This window comes from Scyliorhinus torazame, chromosome 1, assembly GCF_047496885.1.
Source record: "Scyliorhinus torazame isolate Kashiwa2021f chromosome 1, sScyTor2.1, whole genome shotgun sequence".
Lineage (NCBI taxonomy): Eukaryota > Metazoa > Chordata > Chondrichthyes > Carcharhiniformes > Scyliorhinidae > Scyliorhinus > Scyliorhinus torazame.
The window spans coordinates 253,634,823-253,642,584 of record NC_092707.1 but is presented as its reverse complement, the minus strand read 5'-3'; positions in this window follow the sequence as shown (position 1 = coordinate 253,642,584).

The window sequence follows — 7,762 nt, the reverse complement described above, 5'->3', positions numbered from 1 at the left end:
CAGCTGATCAACCATAACCCTTCCTTGGTCAGCCTCCAGCCCGCGCACTTCGGGGGCACCCACCGTCGACCCCCAGTCTGTCTCCAAGCTACAGTCCCTCCCCAGTCAGCAGATCAACACCCCCCTCCTTCCCCCAATACAAAAATAACAATCCCAAACCCTCTCAACAAACTTATCACCTGCTCGCAGCCCCCCCCCCCCGCCCACTGCGCTTCCGTGAGCTAACCCGCCCAGCTAGTCTGGTAGCACCTGCCCATGACGACAAGCATCCTACCGCCCACTGATCTCCCACCCCCAGTCCCCAACAAACACAAAGAAGAAAATTCCACCCACCATCCCCATTGAGAACAAAGTTAATCCGCAAACAAAACGGAGCAACATCCCCAAACGTAGTGCAAAACACATACACAACCCAAAGGGAAAAGAAATTTAGCAGCATATCAAGAACATAACTACGCGCCCCAAGTTCAATGTCCTCCATCACCTGCCAGGCCCCTGTCCTTAACAAAGTTCAGCGCCTCATCTGGCGATCCAAAATAAAGTTCCTGGCCCTCATAAGTGACCCACAAATATGCCGAAATGCTGAACTTCACCTCCTTCTTAAAGAGGGCCGATTTCACCTTATTGAAACTCACCCTTCTTTTGGCCTGTTCCGCACCCAAGTCCTGGTAAATACGCAGCTCATTGCCTTCCCATATGCAGCTCCTCGTCTGCCTGGCCCACCTCAAGATCTGTTCCTTGTCCAGGAACCGGTGCATTCGTACCACCATTGCCCTTGGCAGCTTGTTCCTCAGCGGCTTCCTCATAATCGCTCTGTCCACCTCCAAGGGCCGAGCAAACGCTTCTTCCCCCAGCAGCTTCTCAAACATATGTGCCACATATGTCCCTGCATCCGATCCCTTGTTGCACTCCGGAAGGCCAACAATCTTCAGGTTCTCCTGCGCAACCTGTTCTTCAAATCCTCCACTTTCTTTTGCAGCCTCTTCTGGTGGTCCTTCATCAGCCTCAAGTCCACCGCTATTATGGCTAGCTGCTCATCGTGCTCAGCAACCGCCTCTTCCACCTTCTGGATCGCCTGGCCCTGGGCTTCCAATCCCTGCTCCACATGGTCAATCCCCGGCTTAATCGGATCCAGGTATTCCGTTCTTTGCTGAGCAAAGCTCTCCTGGAGAAAGACCATCAGCTGCTCCGTTGACCACTGGGCCGGCAATTTTGGTCCCTGACCCTCCGCCATATTCTCATGTGCTGCAGACTCCACTCCCGTCTTCGACCAACAATCTCTCCTTTTCAGGCCACTTCTGGTCCATGAATCCATACACTGGTGGGGAATCCTTCTCCTCTACCTCACCAATCTCCTGTTTTGTCGATCAAATCCACCATAAATCGGAGAAAAATGTCCCAAAGGTCCACCACGAGCGGGAGCTACCAAATAAGTGACCACTCACTCCATGGCCACCACCGGAAGTGGCTCCAGCATTTTCAGTGCCACTTCTGTCTCCCCTTCTGCCTTCAATGGCCCCCCAAAATGCAGTCCATGACTATCATTTCTTCCTTTGCATCTGCAATTCATTCCTGGGATTTAATGTGGAGGTGATGACCACAACCAGATTTTAAGGTTACCTAAACTTGTGTTTTTTTTCCTCTGTGAAGGATGATGTCCCGCCTCTGAAAGCTGACAGCCAATAAGATGGCTTCAGTTCCAGCAACGTCATTAAGAGCAGTGGTCACTGCTGGGACTACAGCTAGTGCCCGACCAGATGCAGCAACAGAGGCCACAGTACAGTCTAAGTGGAATGGCCTCACCAGGCAGATCCCGGAAAGGAAGGGGTGCAGTTATAGGAAGGTCAGGATTGGCAAATAAACATAGGTAGCCATTCCACTGAGGATGCCCTGTATGAGGAATAGGTACACAGACACGATAAACCCCTCCCCGCAGCCCACAGCTAGGCTTCCAGGGAATGCATAACTACCTCACTACATGGCATGGGGTCTCCCCGCTGCTGGTAAAATACCAGTGGTGGCACAAGGAGTCCCTTACACTGCCAATAACTAGTCACTTAAGGGCTTCAATTGGCACAAAGGCAGGTGCCTAACACTTCCCCACTGCTGGTAAAATTCCAGTGGAGGCAGGTAGATGACAGGCATGACACTCCCTGCCATCCCACGCAATTTGACGCCCCCCACTAGGAACAGACTGGCAGCAGTAGAATTCCAGCTGGTCACTTTCTTCCCGATACTCTACATGTTTATCTAAAGGACACTTATTTGGTACATGAGGCACAATCAATTTCACAAAGACTAAAGTTGGGTACAACTGTGGCTTTATTACAGTCAGATGCGTGGCCTCCTGCTGCAGCTGGCGAAATGGCAGGGCACTGGAGGTCATGCATATTTATACTGTTCTCCGTGGGCGGAGCCAGCCAGCAGGAGCTACCGGCGAACCTGTAGTGCAGGTCCGACCTTACACCCCTAATACAGTGGTTCACCACATTCACCCCCTGTTAAAAATGAGTCCGGCGGGGGTGACGTGAAACTAAATACAATTAGTGCAATTATGTACAGTGGTAGGGAAAGAAAAGTCCACGTTGACGGTCCGGAGTCTGTCAAAGGTTCAGCCGGTCCGGTGCTTTGGTGCTTCGTTGGGAGCGGCGTAACGGTGGCGACGAAGTCGGTGCTGGCGGTGGTGGAGGTGGCACCGATGGCGGTGCTGATGCTGGCCAGTCATCGGGGAACTCCAGGAGCATGCAGAAGTCCTCTTTGTCCTCTTGTGCAGAAAAGGGGAGGGGGGGGGGTGCACTGGTGGGGTCAATATTGGCGGCATCGCGGGGGGCGCATTGGTGGGGGGTGTGTTGGGGTGGAACCTGACGGTGCCAGGTCCCTGAGTGAGACAGTATCTTGGCGGCCGTCGGGGAACTCAACGTAGGTATATTGAGGGTTGGCGTGGAGCAGGTGAACCCTGTCTACCAAGGGGTCTGCCTTGTGGAGTTGGATGTGCCTATGGAGAAGGACTGGTCCTGGAGCAGCGAGCCAAGTCGGGAGAGACACCCCAGATGTGGACTTCCTGGGGAAGGTAAAAACACGTTCATGGGGTGTGTTATTAGTGGCGGTGCACAATAGTGACCGGATGGAGTGTAGAGCGTCAGGGAGGACGTCCTGCCAGCGAGAGGCTGATAGGTTCCTGGACCGTAGGGCCAGCTGGACGGCCCTCCAAACTGTCCCATTCTCCCGTTCTACTTGCCCGTTTCCACAGAGGTTGTAGCTGGTCGTCCTGCTGGAGGCTATACCCCTGCTGAGCAGGAACTGAGGCAGCTCATCGCTCATGAATGAGGATCCCCTGTCATTGTGGATGTAGGCGGGGAAAACGAACAGAGCGAAGATGGTGCTGAGGGCCTTGATGACGGTGGCAGATGTCATATCGGGGCATGGGATGGTGAAGGGGAATCTGGAGTACTTATCGACCACACTGAGAATGTACGTGTTACGGTCAGTGGAGGGGTGGGGCCCTTTGAAATCCACGCTGAGGTGTTCAAAGGGGAGGGAAGCCTTCACCAGGCACGCACGGTCTGGCCGGTAGAAGTGCGGATTGCACTCCGCACAGACCTGGCAGTCCCTGGTGACTGTCCTTACTTCCTCGATGGAGTAGTGCAGATTGCAAGCTTTGACCAGATGGTACAATCGAGTGACCCCCGGGTGACAAAGGCTGTCGTGTAGGGCCCGGAGTTGGTCCACTTGTGCGCTGGCACATTTACCTCGGGAGAGGGCGTCTGGGGGCTCGTTGAGTTTACCGGGGCGACACAAGATCTCGTAATTATAGGTGGAGAGCTCGATTCTCCACCGCAAGATTTTATCATTTTTGATCTTGCCCCGCTGTGTGTTATAGAACATGAAGGCTACCGACCGTTGGTCCATAAGGAGAGTGAATCTCTTACCGGCCAGGTAATGCCTCCAATGCCGCACAGCTTCAAAGATAGCTTGGGCCTCCTTTTCGACGGATGAGTGTCGAATTTCAGAGGCATGAAGGGTGCGGGAAAAGAATGCCACGGATCTGCCTGCCTGGTTTAGAGTGGTGGCAAGGGCGACATCTGAAGCATCGCTCTCCACTTGAAAAGCCAGTGACTTGTCCACTGTGCGCATCCCGGCATTTGCAATGTCTGCTCTGATGCGGGCGAAAGCGTGTTGTGCCTCGGCCGCGAGGGGGAATTGGGTGGACTGAATGTGTGGGCGGGCCTTGTCCACATAGTTTGGGACCCACTGAGCGTAGTAGGAAAAAAAACCCAGGCAGTATTTGAGGGCCTTGGGGCAGTGGGGGAGGGGAAGTTCTATGACGGGACGCATGTGGTCGTGGTCGTGCCCGAGAAATCCGTTTTGGACTATATAGCCGAGAATGGCTAACCGGGTCATGCTGAACACACACTTCTCTTTGTTGTAGGTCAGGTTGAGAAGAGTGGCAGTGCGTAGGAAATTATCGAGGTTGGCATCGTAGTCCTGCTGGTCATGGCCGCAGATGGTGACATTATCTAGGTACGGAAAGGTGGCCCGCAAACCGTACTGGTCGACCATTCGGTCCATCTCCCTTTGGAAGACCGAGACCCCATTTGTGACACCGAAAGGGACCCTAAGGAAGTGGTAGAGGCGACCGTCCGCCTCGAAGGCAGTGTATGGCCGGTCCGACTTCCGGATGGGGAGCTGGTGGTAGGCGGATTTCAGGTCAATTGTTGAGAAGACCCGGTACTGCGCAATCTGATTGACCATATCAGATATGCGTGGGAGGGGGTACGCGTCGAGCTGCGTGTACCGATTGATGGCCTGGCTGTAGTCCACGACCATCCTGTGTTTCTCCCCAGTTTTAGCCACTATCACTTGGGCTCTCCAGGGGCTGTTGCTGGCCTCGGTAATACCCTCCTTAAGCAGCCGCTGGACTTCGGACCTGATGAAGGTCTTGTCCTGGGTGTTTTACCGTCTGCTCCTAGTGGCAACGGGCTTGCAATCCACAGTTAGATTGGCGAAAAGGGAGGGGGGATCGACGTTGAGGGTCGCGAAGCCGCAAACGGTAAGGGGGGGTAAGGGCCCGCCGAATTTGAGGGTGAGGCTCTGGAGGTTGCACTGGAAGTCCAGCCCCAACAGGAGTGCAGCGCAGAGATTAGGGAGGACATAGAGGTGGAAGTTACTAACTTCTACGCCCTGGACAGTGAGGGTGACTGTACAAAAGCCTCGGATCGGGATGGAGTGGGATCCAGATGCTAGGGAGATCCTTTGATTGGCAGGGTGGACCGCGAGGAAGCAGCGCCTTACCGTATCTGGGTGAACGATGCTTTCGGTGCTCCCGGAGTCCAGCAGGCACGAGGTCGCGTGGTCGTTGATTTTAACCGTCGTCGACGCGGTGGCCAGGTTGTGGGGGAGAGATTGGTCCAGCGTCATCGAAGCGAACTGCGAGTTGCCATTGGATGCTTCGGGTGGCGAGCGTGTGCGGTTCCGGTGTCGGGATGTCCGGAGACCCTGTGAGGGACAGGATGGCGGCGCCCCTGGTGCACACATTGCGGGGTCGGGACAAGATGGCGGCGCCCATGTGCGCACATTGCGGGGTCAGGACAAGATGGCAGTGCCCATGGGGTGCACGTGGCCGAAGGGGGACAAGATGGCAGCGCCCATTGGTCGCACATGGACCCAGGAGGAGAAGATGGCAGCTCCCATTGTGCATCTGGCATGGGGGAGGGGGGCGATAGCGGGCGCGATCGCAGCGACTGCGCGGGCCTGGCACACAGCCGCGAAGTGGCCCTTTTTACTGCAGGCTTTACAAACTGCAGTGAGGGCCGGGCAGTGTTGGCGGGGGTGCTTCTGCTGACTGTAGAAGTAGCAGCGGGGACCCACGGGGTGCGCGGATCGGCGTGCGGCACAGGCGTATTGCGAAGGCAGGGCCACGGCTGAGGAGGTCGTCGGTGGGGTCCAGGAGGGGTAGGAAGTGGTAGAAGGGTGGGCAGCGCGGCAGGAGGGGTACGATTGTACGTTACGGGATGCGACCGTCATGGAGAGCGGCAAGGTTTTTGTCTCCGCCAGTTCGAGCGTGGCCCCTTCCAGTAATCGTTCTCGGATGCGGTCCAACGCAATCCCCGTCACGAAGGTGTCACGCATGAGAAGATTCGCGTGTTCGACAGCCTGACAGTCACAGTCCCGGACGAGTGGAATTCGGGCCCGCCAGAACTCTTCGATGGACTCACCAGGTAGTTGCGAGCTGGTGGCGAGTACATGCCTGGCGAAGAGCGTGTTCGCCTTCTGCGCGTAGTGTTCCTTCAGTGTAATTTGTGTAATTTGTGGCATCTTGGATCAACGGGAACACACTGGAGCTCAGTCTGGAGTACAGGACGTTTATTTTCTGCGCCTCCGTTGGCTCAGGATCCGCAGCCTTGATGTAAGCCTCAAAACATGCTAGCCCGTGAGTAAAGTCTTTTCTGGCGTCGGGCGAGTGCGGATCCAGCTGCAGGCGATCGGGCTTAATTCTGATATCCATTCTGTGGAAAATCTGACTGTAATAAATTGATGCACAATCAATTGCACAAAGACTAAAGTTGGGTACAACTGTGGCTTTATTACAGTCAGATGCATGGCCTCCTGCTGCAGCTGGTGAAATGGCAGGGCACTGGAGGTCATGCATATTTATACAGTTCTCTCTGGGCGGAGCCAGCCGGCAGGAGCTATCGGTGAACCTGTAGTGCAGGTCCTACCTTACATCTCCTAACACAGTGGTTCACCGCAGTACACACATCTAACCTGTTTTTCTGCTGTAATGTTTTACATAGTACATCGTACATAGAACATACAGTGCAGAAGGAGGCCATTCGGCCCATCGAGTCTGCACCGACCCACTTAAGCCCTCACTTCCACCCCCGTAACCCAATAACCCCTCCTAACCTTTTTTATCACTAAGGGCAATTTATCATGGCCAATCCACCTAACCTGCACGTCTTTGGACTGTGGGAGGAAACCGGAGCACCCGGAGGAACCCCACGCAGACACGGGGAGGACGTGCAGACTCCGCACAGACAGTGACCCAAGCCGGAATCGAACCTGGGACCCTGGAGCTGTGAAGCCACAGTGCTGTCTGCTTGTGCTACCGTGCTGCCCTGTACTCTCACATTTCTCAAATCTCTTTCCTGGTTTAAATGCTTTCCATCTTTGACGTTTTCTGTAGTGCTTAAAGCACATTTTCTCACAGTTACTTTACTCCCTTACCGTTGCTATCTTTTCCATCCGAGCTCTCCTTTGAGCTGCTAGTTTAATGTCCCTTTCTGCTAGGGCCCTGGTCCCGTTCAAGTGGAGCCTGTTTTTCCTGTCACATAACTGCGGCCTCAACCAGTATAACTAACTATAAGAGGCAAAATAGCAGCACCTTCTTGAAATATCATCTTGAGTGGTCTCAGGGTGTGTTTAACATAGACTACTGGAAACAAGACTCCAGGAAACTTCAAACATTTGTTAACTATGTACAATCAGGACCAGGGCAAGATAAGCAGGAAGATTCTAACTGAAACAACTCTCTGAGTTCCAGTGGCACATAGTCTGAAATCAGACAATTGTTAGCTAGCAGGATAATAGTTATTAACCCTTAAGCTACCCTCCCACCCCCCCCCCCCCCCCCACCCCCCCCCCCCCCAAGTCTTTCATTCTATTCATTAAATATTTACACATCCTCCTCCCCATCAGCCCCCACCCCCTTCACAATCTCTGGCACCTGTGGTGTCGTTCTCCAGCTGTGTTTTGGCTCTCT